Consider the following 18575-nt stretch of genomic DNA (forward strand, 5'->3'; position numbering starts at 1 on the left):
TGCTCCCCTTCCCTTTTTCCTGGACTCCCTCCCTCTAACATCAAATTGGCCTCCTCCAATCCTGTGGAAAAGAAAACAGAATGCCTGTGCCTGCGCCTGAGTGTTTCCAGCTAGCATTGCAATGCCAAGGCCAATTCTCCAAGCCAGGGTCTGGGGGGTGGGAGCAGATGCAAATTAACCGGGCTCTTGCGAAACAGTGGTTTCTTTTCCTTTCCACGCACAGTAATCTCTGTCAGCAAAACTCACAGGCTGTGGAACCTGCCTCCTTGGTTAGAGGCACCCGTCGACAGGCCCTTACCTTTCTCTTCACCTCACACTAGAGCTGTGACAACTTTTCTCTCCGTGTCCCCCTCCCCCTCCTCTCTCGTTCGGACGCCCACGCCAGCGGCGCCCCGCGCCTCCCGGGACAACCGACCCGCGGCGGCCCAGCGCCAAGCGCGGGGGGCGGGGTCCGAGGCCCGCGCGGCCGCTCGCCCTGGGGGAGGGTCCGGGCGAGTCGGGACCACGCCCCTGAGCCCCGCACCGCCCCCTCCCCTCCGGGCTCCAGTTTGTTTTTAATTTGAAAAGTCCTCCTCTTCCTTCTCTGCTTCCCCGCCCCTACTCTTTACTCCGCTCCGCGGGGAAACTTAGACCCCGGGCTTGGCGTCGCGGGTGCGTAGATAGCGGGCCAGGCGGTGAGTGGGGCCGGGCGACGGGCGAGGAGCGGGGTCCCGGAGGAGGGGGCGCGGAGCTGGGTGGTGAGGGGAGGCCGGGAGCTGGCGGACGCGGGGACGGGCGGCGTCCTGGGCCGAGAGTGGCCGGCCCGCTGTGCCGCGCGCTGCATCCTCAGGTGGTGCCGGAGTTTCGGGCTTCCCGGCGCGCGTCTGTCGGGAGACGCGGCGGGACAGGCAGAGCCTCTCTCCAGCCCTGGGTTGGGGGTCGGGGCCCCCTGGACCTTAACGTGAGCTGCAGCGGCCCCGGAATGAAAGCTTTCTGTTGGAAAGACCGTTCTGCAGGAGCAAAAATGCGCTCTGGGAGAGTTGGCTGCGCTTCCCGGCCCTCCCCGTCTCCTTTCTAGCGTCTCCTGCGGGAGGAAGGCGCGTTGCTGGGCCCGCTCTGTCTCGCAGGCCGGGTCCTGCCTGATTGGGCTTCTCCTGCGTCTCTCGCAGGCATTCCCTCGGCGCTGCACTCAGGTACTCCCACCAGGCTGATTCGCAGGTAAAACGGTTTGTGGTAACTTCACAGACTGGGCGGGCGGATGGGCGGGGGTTACTGGAGAGAACTCCTCTCGTTTTGAAAATGCGGACAAACTGGGGTGATGTAATTTATTTTGGAGTGTACTTGAGATGTTTCTATTAAATAAAACGTTTATGTTTCAAGACTTAGATTTTTCTTTCATTTATTTTCTGGTATTTTTATCTTCTCTTAGGATCTACAATTCAGTTGAGTTTTTAGTTCTATATTGCGTATTTAAAATGTAGCTACCAAAACGAGTACAGATGAAGCTTATTAGGCATTAAGATTGATTTCCCACCATATAAAAAAAAAGATGGATTTTCCGACCTACTTAAGAATATGGATTTAATATTTTACTCAGTTGTCTTGGTTAATTTTGAAATACTAGCGTCATTTCCATTAGATTTGGGAAAGCCAAGAATGCTCCTCATGACATTCTGTGACATTGTTGTGAATTGTATAGACCAGTGATATCAGGCAAGGGAACACATTAACATTCTGATTAGGAAAAAAAGAAACGAAATTATCTCTTTTTACACATAATGTGATTGTGTATCTTGGATGTCTGTAGGAAGCAACTGAAAATATCCTGGGAAAAGAATTTAATGAAGTGTCCAGTTGCATCTAACCATAATTAATAGATATCAATAGATGTTACATAAACAAAAAATACAATTGAACAAAATAAACCGTTCAATTTAGCCTGAAATAACACGAAATTGAAAACTTATTAAAAAAAGGTAAAACTACAGACTTGAAAATACAATGAATGTATAAGTAAGTGCATTAAGATACGTTTTTCTAAAGATATAATTTCTTTAAGAGAATATATAAATTAAATAGATTCCTAACTGAATTTTTTTGTTTCTAAGTCAACTGTTTAGCCCTTGTGGAAAAACAGTAGATATACTTACTACATAATAAAAGGTATTATCAAGCTATAGTGATTAAAAGACAGTGGAATAGGGAATAGACCAGACAAGTCAATGAAACTGAAGAGACACATTTAAGAATAAAAGGAATGCTGCCATTTTATAAACATACATTTTAAATCAGGTGGTGGGGAAGAAATGACATGTAATTGATCATGCTTAAATAATCAGGTGTTTATTTGGGAAAACTAATAATAAAACTGGAACTTTCTTACTCTTGGCACACAAATGTGATCTAGATGATTTATTAATTTTAATATAAAGGTATGAAACCTGAAAGTAAAAGAGGAAAACCTGAATGAATATTTGTGAACATGGCATGTGGGTAAAGTGTTTTTGAGGTTGATAGAAAAACCTACAGCCTCTTTAGGGACATGGTTCTTACTAACAATTCACTTTCAGAAAACAAACAAATAGGGGAATTGTTAACGGAAAAGGAGCTAATTATAGTAGTATGCCTAGAACTCTCAGTAAGGCTTTTAAAATCAACAATCAATTTGAGGACATAGTCAGTTCAAAGCAAGAGAAATGCAAATGGAAAGCAGTATACTCAGCCAGGCTAATTATCAGAAAAGTACAATTAAAATAAGAGTTTTTGTGTGTTTTACTGATTTTGAAAGTCTGGTAATATTCAGTATTGTTGATAATGAGTTGAGAGAAATACAGTCTAACAAACTCTTAGTGGCAATGTATTGATAAAGCTTTTTTATGGTGGTAGCTATTAAACTTTTCAAATATTCAGTTATTGGAGTTTATCATGCTCTTAAGCATGCAAATAAAAATCTGTGTCAAAGATGGTCACAGTAGTATTGTTTTTAATACAGAAAACTTGGAAACAATTTCATAACCATTGATTGGGATTTGGTTACATAATTTATGGTACATCCAAAGGTGAGATCATGTATAGTTTAAAACATTTGATAGCTCTAAATGTTCTAAAGTGGAAATATGTCCAAAGTATATTATAAGTTGGAACACAAAAAACAAGTTGAAACAGTATATATATAAATAGAATATACATACAGTAACATTTTTGTAAATAATGTAGAACTAGACTGAATTATGTGTATTCATGTTCTCTTAGTTCTATAATGTATGTATGTCTAAGGAAAAAGTGGTGTTATTATAATAGGAAAAATAATAAATAATAAAGATCCTGGAAGTGTATTTAGTAATTTATATAGAATAAATCCTTTCTGGATATATTAGTTGTCATTCAATGTAGAAAAAATATTTTTTTTTTCACAAAGCTTTCCATGTTGTTCTCTTCATTTACTTTATTTTTGAATGTCTTCTTTCAGCTTCTTCCTTTGAAAATCCCTTCCTTTATCTCCTTCCTTAATATTGAGTGCTATGATGTTTCTTAGAGGCATATAACTGAAAACTTTTGCCTGAGTGATTTCACAGCCTGTTAACTTTCTTACAAACAAAAAATGCAGGAATGTTCATGTTCTTTATGTTTCTCAGCAGCATTGTATTAAAATTAAAATTAACCTTTACGGTATTTCAGGATGAGAGAGAGATGCTTAAAAAGAAAAATAAAATAGAACTACAAAAAGTAAAAAAGAACGTATAGCAAAAATGAAGAAAAAATAAAGGACAGATTTTGGGGAAAAATTCTTAAAGTTCTAATACTATTCATATTAATAAAGAAAATCTAAAAAAAGACAAACGGAAAAATGGACAAATGACAAACAGTTCATGAGAAAATGGAGTTGCAGATTACTTTTAAACATAATTAAAAACTGCTCAACTTCCTCATAAGATATGGAAAATATAGTGGTTTTACTTTTCAGATTGGCAATGACAAAAATGTTGATAACACATCATATTAGGACTGTAACACATTTTTGTCTCGTGAATTGATTCACATCCTTTGGAATACAGTTTGAGAGTATATATCAAAATAAAAATGCACAAAACTTTGATCCAGCAGTTCTGCTTCCAGGAATTTAATACACAGGTACACAAAGAAGTATATGTAAGTCTATTTTAGCATGCTTTTAATTGCAGGTATTTGGAAACTATTTAAATTTTCATCACTGATAGGCCAATTAAAACTGATGATTACCAGAATAGAGCTGGGCAAGGGGATGGGTTAAATATGTGATGGGGATTAAGGAGTGTGCTTGTGATGAGCACAGGGCCATGTATGGGAGTATTGAATAACTATATTGTACACCTGAAACTAATATAACACTATGTTAACTAACTGGAATTTAAATAAAAACTTAAAAAAAATAGGCCAATTAAATAAACTGGTACGGCCATTAAAAAGGATAAGGTTATATGAATTGTAGTCAACATCAAGACATTTTTAACACATGAAGAAACAAAATACAGAAAGGTATGTAGAGGACTGTCATTTGTATTAAAAGACATATTAGTTTGTGTATACTTAGAAAATCTCATGGAAGACAAAAAGTCCATCTATGGTTGCCTTTTGAAATGAGAAACGGGGATCTAGGTAGGAGGGATTTTTACTTTTCATGGTATAAATATATGTACTCCTTGACTACTTGATTAATTCCAGTGTTTGTTTGCAGATAATACCTATTTTAAAATATGTTCTTTTAAATGTAAGGTTTCTTATCAAAATGATTTAATTGTAGGTCATATGCCATCCTGTTTTGTTAGTTTTTAATACTAGAAGACTAGCCAGAAAATGACGCAATAAGGCATTTTCTGGTAATCTTCCAGGTATCATAATTGACATGGTAATGTTTCCTTAAATGTGTTGTATAAATATTATAATATTACTCTTCTGATATTTTTGTACTCCAGGTAACAAAGACATTTCCCCCTTAAAAGCTAAAATGGAGAGCCTAATATTCTTTTCAAACAATTGAAACCAATTTAATGTCTAATAAAAGCTATTTATGAACTGTGGCTATCACTTTGCTTCCATTTAAAGATTTATTTATTTTGAGAGAGAGAGTGAGCGCTCATGTGGGCACATTCATAGGAGTGCTGCAGGAAGGGGCAGAGGCAGAGGGAGAGGATCTCAAGCATACTTCCTGCTGAGCACAGAGCCCTCTGTGGGGCTCAGTCTCAGGACCCTGAGATCATGACCTGAGCCCAAATCAAGAGTGGGACACTCAATCCACTGAGCCACCCAGGTGTCCTACTTTGCTTCCATTTAATCTCATTCTTTTACTTATTTTTTAAAGATTTATTTATTTATTTATTTGAGAGTGAGAAAGTGCGCACATGAGTCGGGGAAGGTGCAGAGGGAGAGGGAGAGAAGCAGACTCCCCACTGAGCATGCAGAGCCTGCCCTAGGGCTTGAACTCAGAAACCTGAGATCATAATCGGAGCCTAAACCAAGAGTCAGACACTTAACTGACTGAGCCACCCAGGCGCCTCCTAATCTCATTCTTTTATTTTAAAACAAAGCCAAATAACCAACCTCCAAGATTCTTCTCTGCTAAAAAGAAGGAAATATTCCACCACAAACCTTTTGTTTAGAAGGAATCATGGTGTGACCGAAACAAGAAATATGTTTATATAGGTTATGAAAACATAACAGTAAAAATTGATTAGATTTTACCAACATTTTTATTTGTTCCTAGTGAAAACCACAGTTTCTTTGAAGTTTTTTGTAGGTCTGATTTCATGCAAAGATATAATTAAATAAATATATGTTCTACAAATAATCAGTGAAAGATTCTGTGCATCTTCTGGACATTTCTACTGCATATTTTATCCTAAAGTAACAGACCTAGGTTTATCTTGTTAGTTCAAGCCTCTGTAATAGCTTTTTGAGTAGGATAGTTTCTTAATTCTAGCTATGTAACAGCAACCTATTAAGTTGCCAAGGTGTGGAACAGAAAGTGACTGAATTCTTCACAGTCATTGGACTTTAATCCATTCATATTGAGCCCATTCAACTATCCAGTTACCTAGTAACCAAGAAACCCATAAAACTAATCAACACAATTATACATACTTACAGGAGCCAAGATTTTGGCTTAGAGTCTATAAAGAGAATTGTACTTGGAACTGTGTGTAAAACATTTCAACTTTGGTGAGCTTGAGATCTGAATAGTTATACAAGAATGAGAATGAATCACTTAAAAATTTTACAGCATAGTTTGGATTTCTTTTGAACTTCAGAAGAGATTTACTTGGGTTTACCAATGAGGTTTGAGGAAAAATTTAGATAGGTATTACATTAGTAAATTGAAGTTTTAATTGAGTTTATTAAGATGATTCCTTTTGAAGATGAATTTTTACTTGGGAAAGAGATCTGTAGTTATAGATGGTTGGGTGTGTGGTGAAGGGTATATCAGAATCACTTGGGAAATGGTTTCAAGCCTCATACACTTAGAGAAAGAAGTCCCCTAGATTTGTGGTTCTTAGAGTGTGATCCTAAATCAGCAATGTCAGCGTCACCTGGTCAGATATGCTATGTGGCATATTTGGAATAGTTCCAGATTTCTTTTATAAATCCGCTCCTTCCTCCTTTTTTCTCCTTTTTAAAGATTTTATTTATTTGAGAGAGAGAAAGAGAGGGAGAGTACAGAGGAAGAAGCAGACTCCCCACTGAGCAGAGAGCCCAATGTGGGGCTCGATCTCATGACCCTGAGATCATGACCTGAGCCGAAGGCAGATGCTTAACCCACTGAGCCACCCAGGAGCCCCCTGCTCCTTCCACCTTGAGAATTATTGTGCTTGATTGCTGAGGTACAGATTTTTGTGTGGGAAGGAACTTTGGAAATCAATTTGTTCAAACTTTCTTTCATGCTTGTATACCTAGCACATTTTATTTGTATGTGTTCTATGTGACTAAAGTTCTCTTTACGAAATATTTGCAGTTTTTTCAGTTTCAATGTGATGAAAATTTTGTAATATTTACAAGAACAAACTGGGCCATATTATTTAATAACATATTTAGCAAATTTGACCTTCTTAAATATTCCTAACAATATTGGGTTAAGAAGGCAGAGAAATGTCTACATTTATTTTGGAAATGTTAACATCAAATGGTGACTTAATATTTGGAAAATTTTTGTAGGGAAGTTGCATATCCTATTAATAAATCTTTTAAAAATTTCTACTATGTCAAGTAACTTTGAATAGCATTTTAGCAAAAGTTAAAAAAAACTTTAATGTCATAATCTAAGAATATTTACTTTAAAAATATCCTTAGCAACTCTATCCAGCTAAAAAATCTATACAAAACACTATCATATTCAGCTGTAGAAAGTGTTAATTTTTATTTCAATTTTATTTTCTCAATTGTTTTTGTATTGTTTTAATGTTGGAAGTTTATATGCTTATAAAAGTTTTGAAGTTTTCCCAGTAGAAAAGAAATAAAAGATCTGCAAATCTGATTATGTCCCAGATTTTTTTAATCATTTTTTTTTTAAGATTTTATTTATTTATTCATGAGAGAGAGAGAGAAGAGGCAGAGGGAGAAGCAGGCTCCCAGTGGAGCAGGGAGCCTGCTGCGGGACTCGATCCCAGGACCCCGGGATCATGACCTGAGCCAAAGGCAGACTAATCAACTGAGCCACTCAGGCGCACGGAATCATTCTCTTAGTTGTTTATAATATGTGCATATGCATTACATGTTTCTATATTTGAATAATTAAATATTCCCAGTAGAAATGTATTTCATCCCTTTACTTAATTTTTTTTCTTTCTAATGGCAGTGTTAGGCCTTTATCCAAGGAAGGATACTTTGATCTCTATTTATCTAAGTCATTTCTGCTCAGTTTTGTATGCTATGCTTACCAAAAGCATAGCTACCATCTGTCACTGTACACCGCTATTACAGGTATCATTGACTATATATTCCTATGCTGTGCCTTTTATTCCTGTGACCTATGCATTCCATAACTGGAAGCCTGTATCTCCCACACTGCCACACCCATTTATGCCCATCCCCCACCCCCTTCTCTCTCGCAGCCATCAGTTCTCTGTATTTATAGGTCTGATTTTGCTTTTTGTTTAATTGTTTTGTTTTTTAGATTCCACATATGAGTGAAATCATATGGTATTTGTTTTTCTCAGTCTGACTTATTTCCCTTAGCATCATACCTTCTAGATCCATCCATGTTGTCACAAATGGCAAGATCTCATCCTTTTTTATGGCTGCATAATATTCCAGTACACACACGCATGTGTGTGTGTGTGTGTGTGTGTGCGCATCACATCTTCTCTATCCATTCATCTATTGATGGACACTCAGCTGCTACTTGTTTTCAATTTGTCGTAACATTCCATCTTTCTTTTACATGTTTGCTCTGTATATCTTTTCTATCTTTTTCCTTTCAGTCTACTTTATCATTACATTTGAATGAGTTTGTTTTAGAGAGCATGTAATTGGATCATTAAAAAAAAATATCCATTTATCTATTTTGATAATGTATGTTTCTTCATTGATATGTTTAGTACATTACATTTAATGTAACTATTGATATATTTAAATTTATACCTGCTTGTTTTCTTTTTCATTCTTCTGTGTCTCATTTCCTGTCTTTTTTTTTTTTTTAACATTATTTGAATCTTTTTGTAGTATTTAATCTGTTACTGTGTTCTGGATTATATCTTTGAGTAGTGTTTTTAGTGGTGGCTCTCAACCCACATGAGTTGAGACTTTTCTGGTTTTTTTGTACATGTGTACTGTATCCTGGATATTGTATTTTGAATATTATGTTAAAAGATTCAGAGTCTTATTTAGATGCTATGCAGGAAATTGATTTTCTTATTGTTTTGGCAGGCAGTTGACCCATTTGGGTTCAGGCCATAGGTTCTACCAGCCTTCTGTGTATTGTGATTTGAGTATCAACTTCCATTTTCAAAGCCTTGGTCATGCTATTTAGATCTCTTTTACAATCCAGTGGTCAGTCTGAGACCTGGGCTGTGTTCTCCCTTCAGTTCTCAAAAAGTTTTTGTTAGGATCAGATCCATGTATGCATCACTCAGGGATGAACCCAGAAGTTCATAAATAACTTTACTGGGATACTTTCTGAGGCTTCTCCTTCTCTACAGTCTCCTTACCAGTTTTCTGGGCCTCTCCTTTTCAGTTCTTGAGCCAGAAAAAAAATGAAGTTTTTTTTACCTTTTTCTGCTGTGTACTTCCCACAAATTAATTTGTATACAAGGCCAAGTTATAGGAGGGCAGAGAGAAAAAAGAAACCAAGGGAAGAGTTTCACCCCATCCTCTTGGGACCCCAGCTCCTTGTATCCAGAGGAAGATTTCCTAGGCACCTGTGAGCCTCCTTGGATGCACTCACTCCTTCCTGCACAGTGGGATCGCCAGGATCTGGGACATGAGAAAGTGGAGAAAAAGAAAAAATACCGGGAAAACTCTCTCTTTCTGAGCTTTAGGAACTCCCCTTCTCCCTGCTCAAGCCAGAACCAGAGAGCTTCTTTGGGAGCTCTCTCTGCACCTGCTGCTTACTACCGTGTTTCAGACTACCTTAAAATATATCAGGCAGGGATACCAGGGAAAGATTAGGAACCTGATTCTGGTTTATGGTACTTCCAATTCTGGCCTTCTTCTCCGATCCTTTTGCATGGGATTTCCAGAGTCCTCAAATAGCTGCCTGATCCTTCAGTCTGGGTTAATTCATTGCATTCAGTGGGAGAGACAGGGTGATACAGGTTTACTAGATCTTACCCAGAACTGGAACAGGTGACCTATTATGAATTTTTTTCCTCTGGGTTCAGAATTTCTTTCTAAATTATACATATATTCCAAAAACCTTACAAAATGGAAGGTGAAAGGGGCTCAGTAGAAGGGCCTATTTTCATATTATAGAGTATAGTAGTAGGAGAGTTGGATAATTTGAAAGCAACGTGAAGGTGGTGGGATAGGAGAGAGAGCGCAGCAAGGATACAGAAGGCAATTTTCAGTGGGGTTTAGAAAAGTAATCTGGCCTCTGATAAGGTTGTTTTAAACCGTAGTTTCCCCAATTCATGAAACTGACTTTGAATGGGTTATTTAAACTCTGAGCTTCTCTTCCCTTACCTGTGTAATGCAAGTCCATAATATCCACTTCACTGAAAATATGCAAAGTTCCTGGCACCTCCTAGATAATTAGTAAATGATATCTAAAATTGAAACACAGTGAAACTGAGTGTTTTAAATATATTGGTTTATTTGGGGTCTTAATTAATCAGCAGGTAACCCCACAGCTCTCTCTAGCTAACTGCTTCTTTAAACAATACTTTAAATTTTCTCTAAAAAGTATTAAAATTTTTTAATTAAAAAGAACCATGTTTTCTGTTTGGCCTCATTCCAGTTAGTTTTACATTGGAATGTAATGATGGTTTATTTGTTTGAGAATTTGGAAACATGACTGGTTTGCTTATTCTTTCTAGCCCTGTGGTTTAGTATTATGGTATATTTAAGTCTATAACATATAAATATTATATAAATTTACGTAAATGTACAATATATATAAAATATAGGTAAGCAGTATGTTGTGAATAAATAATATAACATTTTCAGTTTCTACATAGCAGGGTTGTAGAAGTAGTATTTCATCAAGAGAATTACATTTTGTAATTTATGAGAACAACATAATACAGACTAGTGCAAAAGTGACAAAAATGTGCAAATTAAGGGAACTATCTCTGTGTGAATCAACTAACATTCAAAAAGCCCTTACCAAAAAAAAAAAATTTAATTTAATTATAAATTTATTTAGAATACACAACTTCCTTTTTTTTTTTTTTTAATCCAGAGAAACTGATGCCTGTAAAGTGCGTAAATCCTGTGGTCTGTCATGATCCAGAATATGTAGGGAATTATATAAGTAAAAATCTCTTCCTTTAGGAAACTTGCTTTCTAGTTAGGGCTTCCACCAAAATTTAATCTTCTTTAAAGCCTTTACCTTTCCAAAGCTGTTTATGCTTGTAACTGCTGCTAATATTCTGTCTCCCTGCTCTCTCTAAGGTTCCTTACCAGGAGGCTCACTCTCCACAGCCCTACCTGCTCTTCTCCACTCTCTGCACCACATGGCACCACCTCCAAGACAGAAAAGTGTTTTCTTTTTGGTCCAGCCAGTCTATTGGGCCAGAGTAGAATAGCTGAGACCCCAGTACTTCCTTTTATAAACATGATCTCCCCTTGGGCCAGTTTCCCAGGGAGGATTTTCTTCCTGAGCTCTGTTTATGTTATGAGAAATCTTACTGCAGAATTTTTTTGTGAAACGAGTTCTTCACATATCTCATCATATTCAGTAAAGTAAGTAAACTGACTCAGTTTAACATTTATAGCTAACATTATCCTCGGTAATAGCACATATGAATTCGTATATTTATAATCCACAACACTCTTGGTGAGCCAAAGTAGATGGATTAATATAAATGTATCACAGTTACTGTAAGAACATTTCAAGGACCAGGCCCACCCATTTATGAAATGAATTTTATATTCAAAAAGAAGCATATTTGGACGAGTTGTTTCTGCCTTTTAATTCTACTGCCTATCACCAGAAACAAGGAAAAGTAGCTCATTAGACTGTATTTATTTTTCTACTCCACCCTACCTCAAAGGTAAATATTGAAGGGTTCTGGTGTGGCTGCAGTTATGGGTGAGAGGAAGGCACAGGTGGGAGCAGCCACATGCTGTAGACTGGGGGAGCCAGCTTCCTGGCCAGATGCTGGCAGTACTTCTTAATGGCTGTGCAACCTTGAGGAAAAGCCTTTAAATAACTTCTCTGTGCCTCACTTTCCACCTCTGTTATAGTACCTCTTTTATAAAGCTTTTTATGATTCTTGGGCATCGCAGCCTTTTTCATCCATTAATGGAAGATTAAAAAATGTAAAAAAAAAAAGGCAAAAGAACACATAGTAAGTCTAGTGAATTTACTGCAAAAAAAAAAAAAAATACTAATTAAAACCCTAAACGTATAAGATTTAGGGAGACTTAGAGGCCATATTTTTGGATATTCCAGTCAAATCTGATTTGAACTAGTTTGTTCTTTAGCAGTGATTTCAGAGAGGCTACCCCTGAACATGTGTGTTAATTTGGATTTTCTTTTGGAAACGTAGAGCTGTTTTAATATTCAATCCAGAATCCATGGGCAAGCTAAATAGAAACACAATGCACCTGTTTCTTTTAAACCTCCAATTTTGGGGGCTCTTTCTCTAGGCTTCCATTGAATTCCCATATGTCTTTGTCTTGCTTCAGTCAAAGAAGTGAATAAAAGTTTTGTATGTTTAATTAGCAAGAGGTATTTAAAGAGTCGCTTAAGAAGGAAGAATCAACAATCCTTTTGAATGTGTAAATAAGACTTCCTTCCATACAGTGCTGAGTACCTGCTGTTCTGTAATATTTTCACGAGTGATTCTTTAAAATCTATAAACCACCATATCAGTTAAAATTTCTCTTTCAGGAAACACATTATTTTTAATACTTATTGAATTAAGAATTGTGTTTAATGGCATAGTAATACAAAAGAAATTTTTCATTTAGCGAATTGGCAAGGTTTAAAGGGAGGTAATATTTATTAACATTGAAATGGTCACTCATATGATTTGAGTTTAAACTGAAAGAGCCTTGCTAGAAAAAAAAAAAAAATTGGCAAAATATTCCCTAAGTTGTAAAAACATTCACCTATAGAACACCAAATCCTTCTTAAACTAGTTATAAGAAGTTTGTACCAATATTTATGTAAATGGAAATTTTATAGCATTAATCATAATACTAGAAAGGTGTGAACAATAAAAATGGAATAGTTTAAATAAGTGAAGACAGTCATTGGTACCTTACATTTAAACACATATATTTGTTAGTTTACAGTATTTCTAATAATATTTATTATAACCCCCCCCCCATGCATACACACAGAAACATAAAGTCATACACATATACACACATGCAGGACATTGACCAACATTTTAAGAATAGTTATTTTTGGAAGTTGGTTTAAGAGTTATGTTCATTTCTTTATACTTACTGATGTTTTACAAATGATGATGTTTTACTGTTGTGATCAGAAATATGTATAGAAACAAACTGAGGGTTCTGGGGAGGGTGGGGGGATAGGTTAGCCTGGTGATGGGTATTAAAGAGGGCACGTACTGAATGGAGCACTGGGTGTTATACGCAAACAATGAATCATGGAACATTACATCAGAAAAAAAATATATATATATGTACTTCTATTTGTAATAGTTTAGCAAATTTTTCAAAAATCTAAGCACAGTTTAGTTCTGACACTCACCAGCCAGAGTTAGCACAGACTCCACAAGTTTAAAGGTACAAGTCTCCAATAAGACTGCCACCACTGAAGATACCAGCCCTAAGTTCAGGGAACCCCAGGTCACCCACACTTCTGAGCAACTGGCTACAAATTTGGGGGTTCTCATCACCCTCTCAGGTTTGATCATTCATTAGAATGACTCACAGAATTCTAAGTGCTACATTTACAGTGCAGGTTTTATTATGAAGGGTAAAAATCAGGACCAGCCAAAGGAAGAGACACCTTGGGTGAGATCTGGTTTCAGATTTGAAATTTTCATGCCTCTTTCCTGTGGAGTCAGAATGCGTCCCCTCCCAACATACTGATGTGTTCGCCACCTAGAATCTCACTCAAGCTTCAATGGCCAGAGTTTTTATTGGGGTTTCGTTATGTAGGCATGGTTACTTGAATTATTAGCCAAGTGGTTGAACTAAATCTCCAGCCTCTCTCATCTCCCCAGAGGTCAAGAGATAAGTAAAATATAACATAGCTCAAAATACCACCCTCTTAATTCATATGGTGATCTTTTGGCATGATCAGCCCCCATCCTGTGACATCTCCTTAGCATAAATTGAGGTGTGATCCAAAGGCCCACCATGTTTAATAAAGACACTCCCATCACTTGGGAAATTCCAAGGATTCAGAAGTTTCTCCCCAGAGCCTGGGACAAAGGCCAGACAAAATCTTTCATATACAACACTAAGTTACATGTAACAACTGAAATTGAGTAGTCATCACTTCCTATGGAAATGGAAGAAAATGATTAATACATGAGAGATTAATCAAAGCCTAATAAATATTTCTTTTTTAAGCAGGGCCTGTGTACATTCCTAGGACTATTAGCACATTAACTTCTATTTACTCAGCATGGAGTCTTGTGAAATAAAAGGTTTATAAAGTGAATGCTCGAAAAATACCAACGTTTACATTTATTAAGAGTTTCATCAAGCCTTTCAAATAAATCAAATATAATACTACACATATTATCTCATTGGAATATATGCCATGAAGTACTACACTAATATAGACACTACACTAATATAATTTAAAAATAACCTCAATGTTTATATCTTGGAGATGTAATGAATATTGTAATTTTTAGACAATGTCTTTAATGTAACTATAATTGTCTGCAATTTTTAAAGTCCATTACTGGATAAATCCATTCATCTGAATAATATAATTAATGTCACTATCCTACTAAAATCTAAAGCAAATCCTGTACACATGTAAGATGTGCTCTAACTCATTTGTCTTTCATTTAGCTACAAATAGGAAAAAGCCCTCCAGCAATGCCTCCATTTTCTTTCTCCTAGTTCTTTCCAATTTCCAAACTCATTACCAACAGCGCTTGTAAAATCATGTCTGCTAGAACCATAGTCACTGCGGAATCAGTGATGGGGAGTTATTGATGTCAGCTTGAAACCCAGGATAAAGTCTTCACCAGGGATTCTTAGTAATGTCTGTTAATGGCTGAATGGCAAGCAGCTCTTTTATGCTACACTTGAAGACGGACACTTATTCTTGGTTTCTTCACCAGCTGGTTTATTTTATCTAGTGAAATTATGCGTGCTTGTTGAGGATTTGCTGTGTGCCAGGCACTGTTTTAGAAGTGCTATCTGAGGGGGTGCCTGGGTGGCTCAGTCGTTAAGCGTCTACTTTCGGCTCAGGTCATGATCTATGGGTCCTGGGATCCAGCCCTGCATCGGGCTCCCTGCTCAGCAGGAGGCCTGCTCCTGCTTCTCCCTCTCCCTCTCCCTCTGCCCCTCCCCCTGCTTGTGCTCTCTCTCTCTCTCTCTCTGTGTCAAATAAATAAAGTCTTCAAAAAAATAAAATAAAAATTTTAATAAATAAATAAAAGTGCTCTCTGAGTGTACCATGTCAGTCTTCACAACAGTTCTGTGAGGTGGATGCAGCTGTCATACTGCCCATGACACAACAACCCAACAGCAGAATAGTCACTCAAAGTCATATAGCCATTAGGGATACCTGGGATCTGCGTATCTGAGCCAATGTGCTGGCATGCATCACTTACCAGCCACCAAATCTACCTTCCTCCAAGTATCCTACCTTTTGTACAAAGGATATCCTCTCCCAGCAGTTATATGTTAAACCCAGATGGTCAGTTGTGGTAGATGGACTAGGACTTTGCAGGAACTAGCTGTTTTTCCTGCCCTTGGTAGGAAGCAGAGGAATTGTACAGACAGTGACCCCCTGGTTTCTTTTCTCTCCTCTCACTGTTGAAGGCACTGGAAACCGTCAGAGCCTAAGGTTTCAGTTTGCATATGCAGATCTCCAAGACTTCTGCCTAGAGAACTGCAAGATTGTCACATATCCAAAGGCTCCCTTGCCAAGAGGCCAGGACACATTCCAGTAAATACTCAACTGCAAAAAGTTTCCATCACGGTTTCTTCATTGTTTACACTTCCAGGAATAATGTAGAAAGGAACAACAGATATTTAGTTAGAAAGTTATATGCAACATATAACTGTCAAATAGTTCTTTTGTATTGTGAAATCATGTCAGACACATAAATCTGCATATTTAAACATATATGTACCTTTTAAAGACTAGTAAGAACCCATCACCCCTGTTCTCACCACCCTGTAAACTAAAGCATTAGGAGAAACTTAAAGCCCCTGTGGGCCACAATGACACTTGCCCCACATTCTCCTGAATTTTGTGTTATTCCCTAACTTTTCTTTAAAGTATGTATTCCCCCCATGTATGTATCCGGAAAAAAATGTTCTGTTTCATTTTCCTACATTTGGACATTAAATGATTTCGTATATGTGTTCTCCAATGACTTGCTTTTATTTTTTTTTTAGTGTCGTTATTTTGAGATTCATCTCTCTTGATGATATGGCTATAGTTTGTTTTCACTACAGTATACTCTTGCATCATAGGAATGTACCAGAATTTATTTGTTAAGGGGTGCCTAGATGGCTCAGTCGGTTAAGCGTCTGCCTTCAGCTCAGGTCATGATCCCAGGGTCCTGGGATCGAGCCCCGCATCGGGCTCCCTGCTCAGCAGGAAGTCTGCTTCTCCCTCTCCCTCTGCTGCTCCCCCTGCTTGTGCGCTCTGTCAAATAAATAAAATCTTTAAAAAAAGAAAAGAATTTATTTGTTCAGTGTACCATTGATGGACATTTGGAGTGTTTTTTTAAATTTTATTTTATTATGTTATGTTAGTCACCATACATTACATCATTAGTTTTTGATGTAGTGTTCCGTGATTCCTTGTTTGCGTGTAACACCCAGTGCTCCATTCAGTATGTGCCCACTTTAATACCCATCACCAGGCTAACCCACCCCCCCACCCCACTCCCCTCTAGAACCCTCAGTTTGTTTCTCAGAGTCCATCGTCTCTCATGGTTTTTTTTAATATGAACAGTGTGTCGACATTTTTGTATGTATCTTCTGTATACATGTACAAGAGTCACTTGAAGGTATATTCCTAAGAGTGTCCAGGATTTAAGGTTCTAGAAACACTCATTTTCTAAACACCAGAGATTACCATCTTTGAAGGAATAGGATCAATTTCATGTACTTTGATTGGCCTGCAGTTTGTTCTGACTTTTTGATATGCCCTAGAATACTTTTCTTTTTTTAAGATTTTATTCATTTAAGAGAGAGACAGAGAGAGCACAAGCAGGGGGAGGGGCAGAAGGAGAGGGAGAAGCAGACTCCCCACTGAGCTGGGAGCCCAATGTGGGACTCGATCCCAGGACCTGGAGATCATGACCTGAACCGAAGGCAGAGGCTTAACCATATGAGCCACCCAGGTGGCTCCCCCCCCACCCCCACCACAGAGTACTTTTTTTAACCTTTAAGACACATAGGACTTTGTACAACTAGTTCTAGTTCCAGAAGTGAGTGGAAATGGTGCAAGACTGGTGGGATTCCGATCCATGCTTGGCAAGACAGTCATTTGAGCTGGAAATCTACATACTGGTTTATGTCATGGTGGTGTTCATTGAGTCAACTCAGTATCCATATTGACTACTGTCTTATATGGTAATCTAAAGTTTCTTTGACATACCTCATCTATATTGGTGATTTCTACTCAGCTGGAACTACACAAATGACCCCATTTTGTAGTCTGATAAACAGAATGACACATTGGAAAGAAAATCCAAAAGAAACTTTGAATTTAGAAGTACTTGATTTTAGGGGTGCCTGGGTGGCTCAGTCAGTTAGGCATCTGCCTTCAGTTCAGGTCGTGATCTCAGGGTCCTGGGATCGAGTCCCGCATCGGGCTCCTTGCTCCGCGGGGAGCCTGCTTCTCCCTCTCCCTCTGCTGCTCCCCCTGCTTGTGCTCTCTCTCTGTGTGTCAAATAAATAAATACAATCTTAAAAAAAATAGAAGTACTTGATTTTAGTAGGGTTGGCTATTTATATATGAGAGAGATAATATAATTAAAGATATGGAAAGTATTCAACCCTTTGCCTGACATTAGATAAGCATTCATAAATTATAGCCTTTGTTGATGTTGTTCATTGTTAATATCCAGAACTCAGAAATCCTAAAATTCCTTTCTCTGATAATAACTTTTTTTTTCAGTCTTGAATGAATTCATGAAATCTCTCCCCCACCCCTTGTTTCAAATCTCATCTCAACCTCTGATTTACTTCTCTCGAGTTATACTCATAACGTTTACATATACATACTGTTTATTTAAATAAAATAAACTTCTTCTGGCCTCTTCTTAAACAAAACATGCCTATTTGGAGCTTTTGACTCTTACCCTCCCCAGTCCGCACCACTTCCCCACCAGCTTCCTCTGCAGTTCAGTTAATGGCACTGTCATCAGCTCTGGTACCCTGGCCTGAAAACTGACGCTCATCCTTCACTCCTCTCTTCCCTAGTCCGTCAGCAGCTCCAGTAGGTTCTGCTCCTGACCACACGTCACCCTCTCCAGGGTGACCTCCCCGGTCTAAGCCAGCATCGGTCCCACCCGGATTATGGCTGCCATCCCATCCTCACTGCTTCCACTCGTGCCCCTCAAGAGAAAGTATAAATCAGCTCTCATCCCTCCACTGATTAAAGTCCTCCAAAGACTGCCCAGCGGCAATTATAGCAAATCCTAAACATTTTGCCTCGCTTTTCAGGTATGATCAGACTTGTTTCCATCTCTTCACTCTGTTCTCTTCAGTCCTTGTGTCCCAGTAACACCTGACCTCTGCCTCACCCTTGAGTACTCCAAGCTCACTGCCATCTCAGG

At 38.1% G+C, this 18575-nt stretch overlaps 1 protein-coding gene across 7 annotated transcripts in view; it reads left to right on the forward strand.

Moving 5' to 3' along the window:
• The first annotated feature begins 568 nt into the window (after window positions 1-568).
• The window catches only part of PLSCR4 (phospholipid scramblase 4), a 45346-nt gene continuing 27339 nt past the window's right edge, over window positions 569-18575 (forward strand). The window contains exons 1-3 of one of the 7 annotated variants that reach the window (XM_032408510.1): window positions 571-674; window positions 1149-1197; window positions 18220-18462. The gene's annotated coding sequence lies outside the window, so the exon portion shown is untranslated. Of the gene's footprint in view, window positions 675-1148; window positions 1198-18219; window positions 18463-18575 lie in introns of all 7 variants that reach the window. The other 6 variants (XM_032408512.1, XM_032408508.1, XM_032408513.1 and 3 more) reach the window with 6 other exon arrangements.

Source organism: Phoca vitulina, unplaced genomic scaffold (genome assembly GCF_004348235.1).
Source record: "Phoca vitulina isolate PV1807 unplaced genomic scaffold, GSC_HSeal_1.0 scaffold10, whole genome shotgun sequence".
Classification (NCBI taxonomy): Eukaryota; Metazoa; Chordata; class Mammalia; order Carnivora; family Phocidae; genus Phoca; species Phoca vitulina.